The sequence below is a fragment of the Lagenorhynchus albirostris genome, chromosome 4, assembly GCF_949774975.1.
Source record: "Lagenorhynchus albirostris chromosome 4, mLagAlb1.1, whole genome shotgun sequence".
Lineage (NCBI taxonomy): Eukaryota > Metazoa > Chordata > Mammalia > Artiodactyla > Delphinidae > Lagenorhynchus > Lagenorhynchus albirostris.
Genome location: NC_083098.1, coordinates 77,516,128 through 77,530,971, shown reverse-complemented (window position 1 = coordinate 77,530,971; position 14,844 = coordinate 77,516,128). Strand labels below are relative to the sequence as shown.

Genomic DNA, 14,844 nt, shown 5'->3' with positions numbered 1-14,844 from the left:
TCTCTAGGCAGGAAACACAAGAGAAGGAAAAGACCTACAATAACAAACCCAAAACAATTAAGAAAATGGGAATAGGAACATACATATCAATAATTACCTTAAATGTAAATGGATTAAATGCTCCCACCAAAAGACACAGACTGGCTGCATGGATACAAAAACAAGATGCATATGTATACTGTCTACAAGACACCCACTTCAGACCTAGAGACACATACAGACTGAAAGTGAGGGATGGAAAAAGATTTTCCATGCAAATGGAAATCAAAAGAAAGCTAGAGTAGTAATTCTCATATCAGACAAAATAGACTTTAAAATAAAGACTATTACAAGACACAAAGGACACTACATAATGACCAAGGGATTGATCCAAGAAGAAGATATAACAACTGTAAATATTTATGCACCCAACATAGGAGCACTTCAATATATAAGGCAAAAGCTAACAGCCATAAAAGGGGAAATCAACAGTAACACAATCATACTAGGGGACTTTTTTTTTTTGGCGGTATGTGGGCCTCTCACTGTTGTGGCCTCTCCCGTTGCGAAGCACAGGCTCCGGACACGCAGGCTCAGCGGCCATGGCTCACGGGCCCAGCCGCTCCGCGGCATGTGGGATCTTCCTGAACCGGGGCACAAACTTGTGTCCCCTGCATTGGCAGGTGGACTCTCAACCACTGCGCCACCAGGGAAGCCCCATAGTCCCCATAGGGGACTTTAACACCCACTTTCACCAATGGACAGATCATCCAAAATGAAAATAAATATGGAAACACAACCTTTAAATGATTCATTAAACAAGATGGACTTAACTGATATTTATATGACATTCCATTCAAAAACAACAGAATACACTTTCTTCTCAAGTGCTCACGAAATATTCTCCAGCATAGATCATATATCGGGTCACAAATCAACCCTTGGTAAATTTAAGAAAATTGAAATCGTATCAAGTATCTTTTCTGACCACAATGCTATGACACTAGATATCAATTACAGGAAAAAATCTGTAAAAAATACAAACACATGGAGGCTAAACAATAAACTATTTAATAACCAAGAGATCACTGAAGAAATCAAAGAGGAAATCAAAAAATACCTAGAAACAAATGACAATGAAAATACGACAATCCAAAACCTACAGGATGCAGCAAAAGCAGTTCTAAGAGAGAAGTTTACAGCAATACAATCCTACCTCAAGAAACATCTCAAATAAACAACCTAACGTAACCTAGAGCAATTAGAGACAGAAGAACAAAAAACCCCCGAAGTTAGCAGAAGGAAAGAAATCAGAAAGATCAGATCAGAAAGAAATGAAAAAGAAATGAACAAAACAATAGCAAAGATCAATAAAACTGAAAGCTGGTTCTTTGAGAAGATAAACAAAATTGATAAACCATTACCCAGACTCATCAAGAAAAAAAGGGAGAAGACTCAAATCAATAGAATTAGAAATGAAAAAGGAGAAGTAACAACCAACACTGTAAAAATACAAAGTATCATGAGATTACTACAAGCAACTATATGCCAAAAAATGGACAACCTGGAAGAAATGGACAATTTCTTAGAAAAGCACAACCTTCCAAGACTGAACAAGGAAGAAATAGAAAATAGAAACAGACCCATCAAAAGCACTGAAATTGAGACTGTGATTAAAAATCTTCCAACAAAAAAAAACCCACGACCAGATGGCTTCATAGGCAAATTCTATCAAACATTTAGAGAAGCGCTAACACCCATCCTTCTCAAACTCTTCCAAAATATATCAGAGGGAGGCACACTCCCAGACTCATTGTCCGAAACCACCATCACCCTGATACCAAAACCAGACAAAGATGTCACAAAGAAAGAAAACTACAGGCCAATATCACAGATGAACAAAGATGCAAAAATCCTCAACAAAAACTAGCAAACAGAAGGGCTTCCCTGCTGGCACAGCGGTTGAGAGTCCAACTGCTGATGCAGGGGACACGGGTTCATGCCCCGGTGTGGGAGGATCCCACATGCCGCGGAGCGGCTGGGCCCGTGAGCCATGGCCACTGAGCCTGTGCTTCCAGAGTCTGTGCTCTGCAACGGGAGAGGCCACAACAGTGAGAGGCCCGCGTACCACAGAAAAAAAAAAAAAAAACTAGCAAACAGAATCCAAAAAGGATTAAAAGGATTAAAAGGATCATACACCATGATCAAGTAGGGTTTATCCCAGGAATGCAAGGATTCTTCAATACACGCAAATCTGTCAGTGTGATACAAATTGAAGGAAAAAAACCATATGATCATCTCAATAGATGCAGAAAAAGCTTTTGACAAAAGTCAACACCCATTTATGATAAAAAAAAAACCCTCCCGAAAGTAGGCATAGAGGGAACTTACCTAAACATAGCAAAGGCCATATATGACAAACCCACAGCCAACATCATTCTCAATGGTGAAAAACTGAAATTATCTCCACTAAGATGAGGAACAAGACAAGGTTGCCCATTCTCACCACTATTATTCAACATAGTTTTGGAAGTTTTAGCCACAGCAATCAGAGAAGAAAAAGAAATAAAAGGAAACCAAATCGGAAAAGAAGAAGTTAAAGCTGTCACTGTTGGCAGATGACATGATACTATACATAGAGAATCCCAAAGATGCTACCAGAAAACTAATAGAGCTAATCAATGAATTTGGTAAAGTAGCAGGATACAAAATTAATGCACAGAAATCTCTTGCATTCCTATTGCATTGCTATACACTAATGATGAAAAATTTGAAAGAGAAATTAATGAAACACTCCCATGTACCACTGCAACAAAAAGAATAAAATACCTAGGAATAAACCTACCTAAGGAGACAAAAGACCTGTATGCAGAAAACTGTAAGACACTGATGAAGGAAATTAAAGATGATACCAAGAGATGGAGAGATATACCATGTTCTTGGATTGGAAGAATCAACATTGTGAAAATGCCTATACTACTCAAAGCAATCTACAGATTCAATGCAATCCTTATCAAACTACCAATGGCATTTTTCACAGAACTAGAACAAAAAAATTTCAATTTGTATGGAAACACAAAAGACCCTGAATAGCCAAAGCAATCTTGAGAAAGAAAAATGGAGCTGGAGGAATCAGGCTCCTGGACTTCAGACTATACTACAAAGCTACAGTGATGAAGACAGTATGGTACTGGCACAAAAACAGAAATATAGATCAATGGAACATGATAGAAAGCCTGGAGATATGGTCAGCCACGCACATATGGTCACCTTATTTTTGATAAAGGAGGCTAGAATATACAGTGGAGAAGAGACAGCCTCTTCAATAAGTGGTGCTGGGAAAACTGGACAGCTACATGTAAAAGATTGAAATTAGAACACCCCCTAACACCATACACAAAAATAAACTCAAAATGGATTAAAGACCTAAATGGAAGGCCAGACACTATAAAACTCTTAGAGGGAAACATAGGCAGAACATTCTATGACATAAATCACAGCAAGATCCTTTTTGACCCACCTCCTAGAGAAATGGAAATAAAAACAAAAATAAACAAATGGGACCTAATAAAACTTAAAAGCTTTTGCACAACACAGGAAACCATAAAGAAGACAAAAAGACAACCCTCAGAATGGGAGAAAATATTTACAAGTGAAATAACTGACAAGGATTTATCTCCAAAATACACAAACAGCTCATGCAGCTCAGTATCAAAAAAAACAAACAACCCAATCCAAAAATGGGCAGAAGACCTAACTAGACATTTCTCCAAAGAAGATATACAGATTTACAACAAACACATGAAAGGATGCTCAACATCACTAACATTAGAGAAATGCAAATCAAAACCACAATGAAGTATCACCTCACACCGGTCAGATGGCCATCATCAAAAAATCTACAAACAATAAATGCTGGAGAGGGTGTGGAGAAAAGGGAACCCTCCTGCACTGTTGGTGGGAATGTAAATTGATACAGCCACTATGGAGAACAGTATGGAGGTTCCTTAAAAAACTACAAATAGAACTACCATATGACCCAGCAATACCAGTACTGGGCATATATCCTGAGGAAACCATAATTCAAAAAGAGTCATGTACCACAATGTTCATCACAGCACTATTTACAGTAGCCTGGACATGGAAGCAACCTAAGTGTCCATCAACAGATGAATGGATAAAGAAGATGTGGCTCATATATACAATGGAATATTACTCAGCCATAAAAAGAAACGAAATTGAGTTATTTGTAGTGAGATGGATGGACCTAGAGTCTGTCATACAGAGTGAAGTAAGTCAGAAAGAGAAAAGCAAATACTGTATGCTAACACATATATATGGAATATTAAAAGAAAAAAATGTTTAAGAAGAACCTAGGGGCAGGACAGGAATAAAGATGCAGATGTAGAGAATGGACTTGAGGACACAGGGAGGGGGAAGGGTAGGCTGGGACGAAGTGAGAGAGTGGCATGGACATATATACACCACCACATGTAAAATAGATAGCTAGTAGGAAGCAGCCGCATAGCACAGGGAGATCAGCTCAGTACTTTGTGACCACGTAGAGGGGTGGGATAGGGAGGGTGGGAGGGAGATGCAAGAGGGAGGAGATATGGGGATATATGTATATGTATAGCTGACTCACTTTGTTATACAGCAGAAACTAACACACCATTGTAAAGCAATTATACTCCAATAAAGATGTTAAAAAAAAAAAAAAGATTACACTGGCTAGCAGAGCCAGAACTCAAACCTCACACCTTCTAACGGCCAATTCATGTTCTACTGTGCCCCAGCATCTTAACGTGCATGAATGTAAGAGCCAAACTTTGTCACTCCCCACTCCCAACCCTCCAAAATCTTCGTATCACATTTTTTAAAAATTGTTTTAATAGAAATTTTTTTAAAAAAATCCAAAGTCTTTTCCATGGTCCGCAGTGATCCATGCAGGATCTTGCCCAGGTCTCCAGCCACATCCTCCCTACACCCCATCCCACTCCACTTCAGCCCCTCAGCCGCTTTGCTGCTCCTGTCTCCCTTGGGGTCTTACATTCCTGGATTCCCCTGCTGGAATGCCCTCCCCCAGGCCTCCACATGGCCTTTCAAGTATTCCCATTTAGAATTTAAAATGCTTTTATCTTTCTTTATATTTTTCAAATTATTTTATTCTCATAATTTGGGTTAAATTTAATAGAAAACAACCCTTTTATAGCAAAGTTGGTAATAGAAAACTGTAATACTTAGAAAATACATAATACTTAGAAATAGCATAGTATACTGGTTGGTTACAAAATAGATTTATAAACATCTAGAGCTTGATTATATATCAACTATATCTAATTACAACATATCATGAAAATTCACCTGTTCACAAGAGTAACTACAACCATAATATACTCAGGAATACATTTAACAAGAAAAGTATTGGAGTTTTAAAAACAACACTGAGGACTTCCCTGGTGGCCCAGTGGTTAGGATTCCGCCTGCCAATGCAGGGAACACAGGTTTGATCCCTAGTCCGGGAAGATCCCACATGACAGAGCAACTAAGCCCGTGCGCCGCAACTACTGAAGCCCACATGCTGCAACTAGTGAAGCCCGCGCACCTAGAGCCCCTGCTCTGCAACAGAAAAAGCACCGCAAATGAGAAGCCCGTGCACCACAGTGAAGAGTAGCCCCCGCTCACAGCAATGGGAGAAAGCTCGCGTGAAGCAATGAAGACCCAACACAGACAAAAAATAAAATAATTAATAAATAAAAAATAACAACAATGCTGAAACTTTTATTAAAGGAAAATAAATTTGACAGATTAAAGTAGATACACTACTGTGTTCTAGAAAAAAAGCTTTTAAGAACATAAACTATAAATATGCTTATATTTTAGATGTTTTACAGTGAAGATGCCTGGGGGTATTTCACTGGCAGAATTTGTAGATATTATCAGATACTAGAACAAATAGAGTCTCACATGCCCTGCAGAGACAGATCCAGGTTTGAGTGGCCTGAGGCTTACACACTTTGGGGAGAAGACTCTCTTTTTTTCAGTGCAAAATTATGAATGTGAAAGCGCTAGGGCCCTTCCAGGGGCATTAGAAAGGGCTACGGAATTGAAAGGCTCTAATGCTTACCAGTAGATCCACCTCTGACGTTACGAAATGTAAAACTGAACAGCACACATTTATCGCAATCAGCACCCTGTCATGTGCCCACGGACAAACAACCAGAGAGAAACATCCAGAGCAGACCCGATGAGAGTTCCACCAACACAGGCTCAGAGGTGCCAAGAATGAGAACTAGCCCTACCCCAAGGTATGCATTTCCACCAGTAACCAGAGCTCCACAATGTAACTGGACCACAAGCAGCAAAGATCAATTTAAAGAATGAATCACCTGTGATTAGTGACTTACTAGGAGAATGAAATGGTTATGCTTATTGCAAAAAATGTCTATATCTGGGAAAAGCCAGATGCAAGAGCAGAAACTCTGAAACACGTTATACAAAAAAGACAAAAGTGGGTGACAATGGAAACTACTTATAATAATAACCACTGATACTTACAATGGCACTTACTATATGCCAGAAACTGTCCTAACTACTTCATATATAGGTATCCATTTACTCCAGACAAAAACCTGTGAGGGAAGTACTATTATTTGCCCCAGTTTAAAGATGAGGAAAATAAGGCACAGAGAGATCAAGTAATTTGACCAAGGTCACACAGCTAATAAGTAACAAATTTAGGATTTGAACCCAGACGATCTGGCTCCAAAGTCCACAGTCTACTCTCTAACTCACAGGAATTCGATTAACTCAGAGATGGACCTCAGACCACAACAGAAGTTCCCTATAATGAAGAAGGAATAGAAAACTGTTGGTAAGCTCACTCTAGAACCTCAAGAAACACATTATCTCATCCAATGGAAATTGGTCTTGTTTCCTACACATATTTTAGTCATAACACCTATCCTTAGAAAGTGATTAAGTGTGACGTCTGAAAATAAAAGAATGACCCTGTTTAAAAACAAGTTCTGGGGCTTCCCTGATGGCACAGTGGTTAAGAATCCACCTGCCAATGCAGGGGACACAGGTTCGAGCCCTGGTCCAGGAAGATCCCACATGCCATGGAGCAACTAAGCCCGTGCGCCACAACTACTGAGCCTGCACTCTAGAGCCCGCGAGCCACAACTACTGAGCCCCTGTGCCACAACTACTGAAGCATGCGTGCCTAGACCCCATGCTCCACAACAAGAGAAGCCACCGCAATGAGAAGCCCGCACACCACAATAAACAGTACCTCCCACTAGCCACAACTAGAGAAAGCCCACGTGGAGCAACGAAGACCCAATGCAGCCAAAAAATAAATAAATAAATTTTTAAAATATATATTAAAAAAGTAAGTTCTGAATTGTATACTTGATCTTCAGCATCAAGCTACTCATCTTTTTCCAAGAAAATTCAAGTCTCTACCCTTTTTTTGATATTGTACTGTAATCAATCCTAGTCAGAACTGAGTTAACCTAAAAATCAGCTTACTTTACTATTTTATTAAGTGTTTAACTTACTTATTTATTATTTTAAAAAGTGTTGAACTACTGCAGTAGATTTTAGGAATTCTCTTCAACTGTGACACTGTTCTCTACTTGCTGGGATAGACTATGAATGTGAATAAATTCATCTTTAATTAAGTTACCTGTGAGTTTTCTCTGCAAAGAATCATTTAAAGTATTTATGAAATGAACTATTTAACCAAACCCATTTTAAAGTTTTTTAAGAGTTACAACTTCAGTTTAACCCTTTCAATTTCTTTCATCTAAGCATTCACAGTAATATGTTCTTTTCGTGGGTCTCTTTTCTGTACAACTCTGATTTACTGAAATGCATAGAATTCCCACCACCTCACAGGGGTGCAGTGAGGAAAAAACAAACACAAATCAACAAGCGCTAAAAGAACACCCTTTCTAAGGTCTTATATATAAAGCTAAAGAATGGAAGGAGGAAGGAAACGTATATATAGAGGTGGTCAGTGAACACACTGTTTAAGGCAGTCTCCCTTCCTTAAACTAGCACAGTGTGGTTTAACAGCACGCTAGCCAGAAAGATAAGACATCTTGGTTCAGCTAGTCAAATGGGATGTCATTTCGGAGAAGGTACCTGACTTGGTTGTTTGTTCCCCAGTGTCTTCACCTGTGAAGTAGATGGTGGGCAAATGTGTTGGTTATCTACAGATACACTTTATGGAGATGCTATGGAGAACAGAGCATTGCAAGTAGGTGTGCAAAACCCCTGTACTTTTGTGAACTCTATGCTATGTAAAGTCTAAGAACAGAGGGAAACACAAGGGCCAGGAAAGTTAAGACTCCCAGGTAATCCAGAAAAACATGGGTGAGTGCAAACAACAGTGGCACACAAGGATAACTCCAGGTCTCAAGAGGCCCCCTTCAAAACAGACTGGATGCAGTATAGGAAAGTTTGCCATTTTGAATCCAGAAAGGCAGAAGTATAACTTAATCAGACTGTAAGCGTAACAAAACCAGAATCATTCATCTTTTAATTCCTCCATCCCTACCATACTGTACATACTCACTAAATCTTTTCTGTACAAATGATGAATGAATGAAAACAAATGAGCTGAGTCCCATGAAACAGATAAGTGCACAGACTCTCTTTTGCCAGGAAATATATATACATGAAATAAATATATTTTACATATATATATTCCCCTAAAAGGAGAAAAATTCACATGTTACAATCTAATGAGCAGGGAATTGCACCTATCCATGTTACTTTTTGCAGTGGCAAATAAAATTAAGGAACAGCTATACCTATGTGATTACTTGGAATAAAGACACAACTTTTCCAAAAGTCTTCACATACAACTAAGATGATGCGGGTGGGGGCGGGGGGGAACTCCTTTCTCGCAGTCTATTAAAAATCACTAGAGATTTCACTTAAGTTTCTTACTTACTCATTTAATTTTATTTAACAACTATATTGCACATACTTTGTGCAATTTTTCAATTCAGGTGTTTACCAATGTGGTATCATGCAAATATTATAGGCAGTTGACTAAGATTAAAAATAAAAGGTAAATGAAGAGCTTTGGTAAGAAGACTATAACAATGTTTTTAATTATCTGAAGTAGCAATCATCAAGCCATCATGAGATAATATTTATCTCAGAAGTACAGTATATTCACAAAACCCAAAGGCTAATAACATCAAGAGTTCTCTTAAGAGAGTCATGGAATTACTGAATAACCCAGGTGTTTCTAAGTGCCCTTCTATAGGTGATTCTCTACGTGTACCTGACCAGTGGCTAAACCATGTTCTAAATGGATTTAGAAACAACTCAAAATGTAGTTTCACTTTCTCAAATGGCCATGTGATTTCTTCTGACAGTTCATACTCTGGCTGTTTACAATAATGTCCAAATTTTAGTTTGGGGGAGAGCTTAATACTAATAAATACTAAATAAAAACACAGTTTTGATTCTAAATTTAAATAAGGCATCTTCTCAACAACTGAAATGGAACAAAACTGCATGGGAAATAACTATCACAATGTCGCTAAAGATCTTTTTGCTTACTTGAAATACTAACTGATCATCACTATTGTAATTTTTACCAACAAAAACTTTTTTGAGCAGGCAATGGGTACAAGATATTGTGTGATATGTTGAAATTAGGAGGCAACAACCTCTGCCTTCAAGGAGATTATTATGTAGTTGGTGACTTTAAAGAGGCAATAACAATAATAATACATATAAATTTAACAGTAATTCTGAAGGGGCTGGCATTTACAACTGGAGGGTGGGAAGGTGAACAAGGTCTCTCACTTAAGAGTAAGTCAGAGAAAAACAAGCATCATATGATATCACCTCTATATGGAATCTAAAAGAATGATACAAATGAACTTATTTACAAAACAGAAACAGCTTGGGATTAACAGATACACATTACTTTACATAAAATAGATAAACAACAAGGTCCTACTGTATAGCACAGGGAAGTATATTCAATATCTTATAATAACCTATAATGAAAAAGAATTTGAAAAAGGATACATATATACACATAAACACACACGACTGAATCACTCTGCTATACACCAGCAACTAACACAACATTGTAAATCTATACTTCAATTTTTTTAAAAAATAAAATTTTTTCAAATTTAAAGAAAAAAGAGGACTTGAAATGGGAATTGGATGAACAGAAGGACAACTGTTAAGCACAGCAAGAGCAAAGCTTCAAAGGCAAAAAAGTGACAAGTATTTTAAGCAAAGGGGTCTGAATAGTCACTAGATGGAGTCCATTCTGTGAACAACCATATTATTTAAGCTGTGTAAGTGCCCTCACCTACCTGGGCAACCCAAACTCATCTTTTCCAAAACAAAGGCAGTGCAATCAGAGAGGCTGATCTGAGTTTTGATCCAGGCTTAACAACCAGCTTACTGGGTGACCTGGAGCAAATCATTTCCTTACCTTCAGTTTCCATAAGTGGAAGACTTGAAGGTTACTCTTTAGAGTTCCTTCCAGCTCTAAAATTGTACGACTTCTTCATTACTAACAAATAATCATCCCCATGAATGGGTAATTATCAGCATATAAATCTATGTAGGTCTAGAACAGAACAGTTTCACAGACACACCAAGCCCTCTTCCACCCCAGGGCCTCTGCACATGATGTTCCCACTGCATGAATGGGCTCCTTCTGCCCAACACTGCTCATACTCCAACCCACAGCCAAATGGAGACCTTCCCCAATCCTTCCCCAACCCCACTCCTCACCAAAAATCCATATAGTCTGCACTTTTACCACCAATGCTTCCTCTACTCATATAATTTGGTCTCTTTTTTAACTGTTCCTCAGGGTAAGTGCTATCATACCTATCCTCATCAACAAACACTTAATAGAAGCTACTAATTGCAGAACTAGCTTCAAAGATTTCTAAGAATCCCCAGCCCAGCAGTTCACGATGCAGAGAAAAACAAAACTCAGCTTACGAAAATCGTGATGTCAGATACAGTGCTTTTTTTTTAAAATCAACAAGTGACACGTACTTCTGATTAAGACAAGTTTCCTTCAAGATAGGCAGGTGGGAAAAGGGGGTGGGGAGGAAATGCTGTTTATTTCAGCTATACGGCCATTTCCCAAACATTCTAGGAATTGTTCTTTTCATAACTGCCTTCAGTGCCTACAGCACAGCTTTTTGAATATATTCAGTCCTAAAATAGCTATATAAAACTCTGATGGAAATTTGCCTTTTTGGTAACACTAAAAATTGCCGAGAGCTAAGTCTTCTGAATAAAATAAACTAGGTAATATCATGTATGAACAGAAATGCTGGTTTTTCTTAAGGCCTTTGTCTCTCTCATCATGATATAATTCATCACTGAATAAACCACAACTATCACAGCCAGATCCAAGAGTATTTTTTGAGATCTAGAATCCTTTTATTATTTCTACTTTTAAGTAGCATGAGGACCAAACCTTTGATTAAATTCCCTCTTCATTTACTAGAAATCACTCATACTGTACTGTTCTCCAAAAAATGCTTTACATGACTCATAATTATTTAACACAGAAGAATAAAAGGTTAAAATTGAGGTGGGGGAGAGAGAAAGTGATTAATATTCATCTCAGTGGACCAGGCTAAAATAACTTATTTCGCAGGAAGGTGATCTTCAGCCCCTAATGATGACCATGAGAATGAGAGTAGGAGAACAACTCTAATGATTTTTAAATCCAATTTCATGTTTGCAGACTCTGATATACAATCACTGAGTATTCATGATGTAGTTGGCATTTTACAACAAACGACAAAGGACAGTATTTCCTCCATGCATTTCTCTTCCTTGCACCATGGACATTTACAAACTTTATGTCTTGACCTACTAAATGCAATGTGTGATCAGGGATTAGATCCTGGATTTGGGCAAGGAGGGGAGGTTGAGAAACAGCTATGAAGACATCAGTGGAATGATGAATGAAATTTGACTATGGACTCTGGACCACTTAATACTACTGTATCAGCGTTACATGTCTTGATTTTGATCATTGTACTGTGGTTCTAAAAGAGAATGTCCTTATTTTTAGACAATACACAATGAATTATTTAACAGCAAAAGGGGACGGTCTACAGCTTACTTTCCAATGGTTCGGAAAACATGCATATGAAGAGGAAGAGACCAAGGAAGAGACCAAGAGAATGACAGAGCAAATGGGGCAACCATAGGTAATTTGTGAATCTGAGTAAAGGTTACTTGAGAGTTCCTTGTACTATTCTTGCAACTTTTCTGTGAGTCTGAAACTATAGCAAAATTAAAAGTTACAAAAATATTTTTGGAGTGTGGATGGAACAAATGGTATTCTCCCCCTTTTCTATCTTAAATAGGTTTCTGCTTCCTAGAGGAAAAAAACAGTGAACATTATTAAATGAAAATGGATAATTTGTCAAATTAAGAAGGTAAATCAGACCCTAGGACTTCAGACCTGCATCTTGGCTCTTTTAAGTGATGAGGAAGGTCAGATCCAGTCAGTAAAATAAGAAAACAGATATGAATCAAAAGTGGGGAAAGAGACACCAGAGAGGAAACTGAGACGCAAGACAGGAAGTTGATACAACCTTATTTCGGAAACAAGGAAACTCAACTGCCAAAAAGAAAATGAGTTTTCATCGGATAATAGAGTTGAGAATTTTCAGAGCCCTAGTACACTAACCACTGTACCGTCTACAGAGCATCTAGAGCTGTCCCACTTTTTACAAGCTAGTGAATTGTCTGATAACCTCTAAAGTCTGATGCAAACACTTCCAATTGTCCTATAGTAAAAGAAACTATTTTGTCCACCCCACACTCGCCCCCCAGAATCCTAGAAAGTGCCAGAAGATATAAATCTTCAGGTAGCAATTAGAAAGGTCTTGTAAACCTATGTTCCCCACTGGGAGTCCACCTAGTCTAGGGATACAACTAAGGGAGAAATATCTGATCATTTCAGAACCTTAATAAGCTCTCATGCCTATATCACTAGAGTCTCCAGGTTCCAGGGGTGGTAAAGAAAACAACTCTATATGCCCCAGAAGGCCTTACAGAAATATAAGAGGTTGCCCAGGATATTCAAGAGACTCGTGCCATCATCTTATAACTACCTCCACTATCCCGACAGTTAACCTGGGTAAAAGGTTAAATTTTCAAACAACTCATCACATAGAATGTTTGATTTCAGTACAACTGGAATAAAACAATAAGGGAGGCATTATAGGAAGAGCACTGAACTTAAGAGTCAGAATACCAAGTCTCAAATCCTGACCCTTCTACTTATTAGCAGCATGACAACCTTTCTGGTTGTTCATGATGTTTGCATAGGATAAATCTGCCCTGCCTGCTTCTAACGGTTGAGGTCTCCCCATGTCTCCTTTGGACCCATCCAGCCATCCAACGTGTATTGAGCACTCAACTCTGCACTAAACTCTCAGAAATACGAAGATAGAAAAGCTATGAACCCTGCCCTCAAAGAGCTTAAAGTCCAATGGGGGACACAGATATGTAGATAGAGTCAAGCATCCAAGATGTCATGATAAAAATATGAACAGGGCACAAAGGGCTGAGGTGGGCTGGGGATTCCATCACTGGTGGGAGGGATACAGGAAAGGCTTCAGAGAAGATGGGGATTGAGCTGAGTCAGAAAAGATGAGTAAGTGATTACTAGGGCACTCAACACATTTCTGATGGATAAAATAGATGTGGATAGATAGACAGATCCTGGTAGGCAGGTAGAGGAATATATCACTTCAAGTTGATTGAACAATAGTAGCAAAGGCACAATGTGAAAGAGTAACTGCAGGTAGAAGACAGCTGGGGATGGAGGAAGGAGAGAGGGAAGACAAGGAAAAAGGCCATCAAGTACCTTGTATTCCAAGCTAAGGAGTTTTAACTTGATCGTAGAGCAGATGCAAATCTACAAGTTTTAAAAATCCCTTTTATGGTTTTATAGTTGAAAGATGAAGATCCAAAAGTAAAATCAACTAGGGCAGTAATCCACCAAGAGAATGGAGTTGGGAGCTGCAATAAGGTTGTAATGAAGGGAAGGAGAATTCACAGGACTTGGAAATAGATCGGATGTGTGCTGGGTTGAAACAGTGATGGCAAGGGAGTTAAGGGTGTAAAGAGACAATATATTTATATGAAAGCAATTTCTAAACTATAAAAACAATTGAAGAACACTGTTTTCTAAAGTCCAGTTAGATAGTGGCAGAATCAGACAAAAATCCCCGTTTTGTCTGACGTTAATTTTCTTCTACCACAAAGAAATTTTTAAAAAAAATCATAGCTGAAAGTAATAAAAATATCCTCAAAAGTTTTAAAATAAAACTTCATTTGTATTATAGAGAGATTTAATAGATTTTTTTCCTAAGTTTCCCCAGAGTATCAAGGTTGTTTCAAAGACAGGCTCTGAAGAAACAGCCCTGCAACTCATTAGTATTTGACCTTGTGTAAGTTTTTAAACTTTCTGAGCCTCCTATCACCCATTTTTGAAATGGGGGTACTGATAAGACTTCATACAGTATTGTTTTGAGGAATAAAGAAAATAATGCATGTACTCATTTAGCACAGTGCCTGGCCTGTATTGGGTACTCAATAATTTGTATCATAATTACTACTAATGTGCACGAAAGAGTTAACATGACAGGCCTATGATGCTGCCTACAAGGTTGGTCCTTGGCTGGGTTCTGGGAACTCGCACTTTGAGAGGGGAGGGCTCTCCCATTCCCAGCACTGATAAGAATGGCTCACTGGGCCTAACCTGTTTGTACAGACAACCTGGCTTATGCTGAACCCCTGCTTTCCTTCTGGAGTCTGGAATTT

General features: G+C 38.4%; 1 protein-coding gene across 8 annotated transcripts in view; it reads right to left on the bottom strand.

Annotated features, from left to right (window-relative positions):
* TEC (tec protein tyrosine kinase) overlaps positions 1–14,844 on the bottom strand; it is a 142,146-nt gene that overhangs the window by 75,020 nt on the left and 52,282 nt on the right. The gene's annotated exons all lie outside the window — the stretch shown is intronic.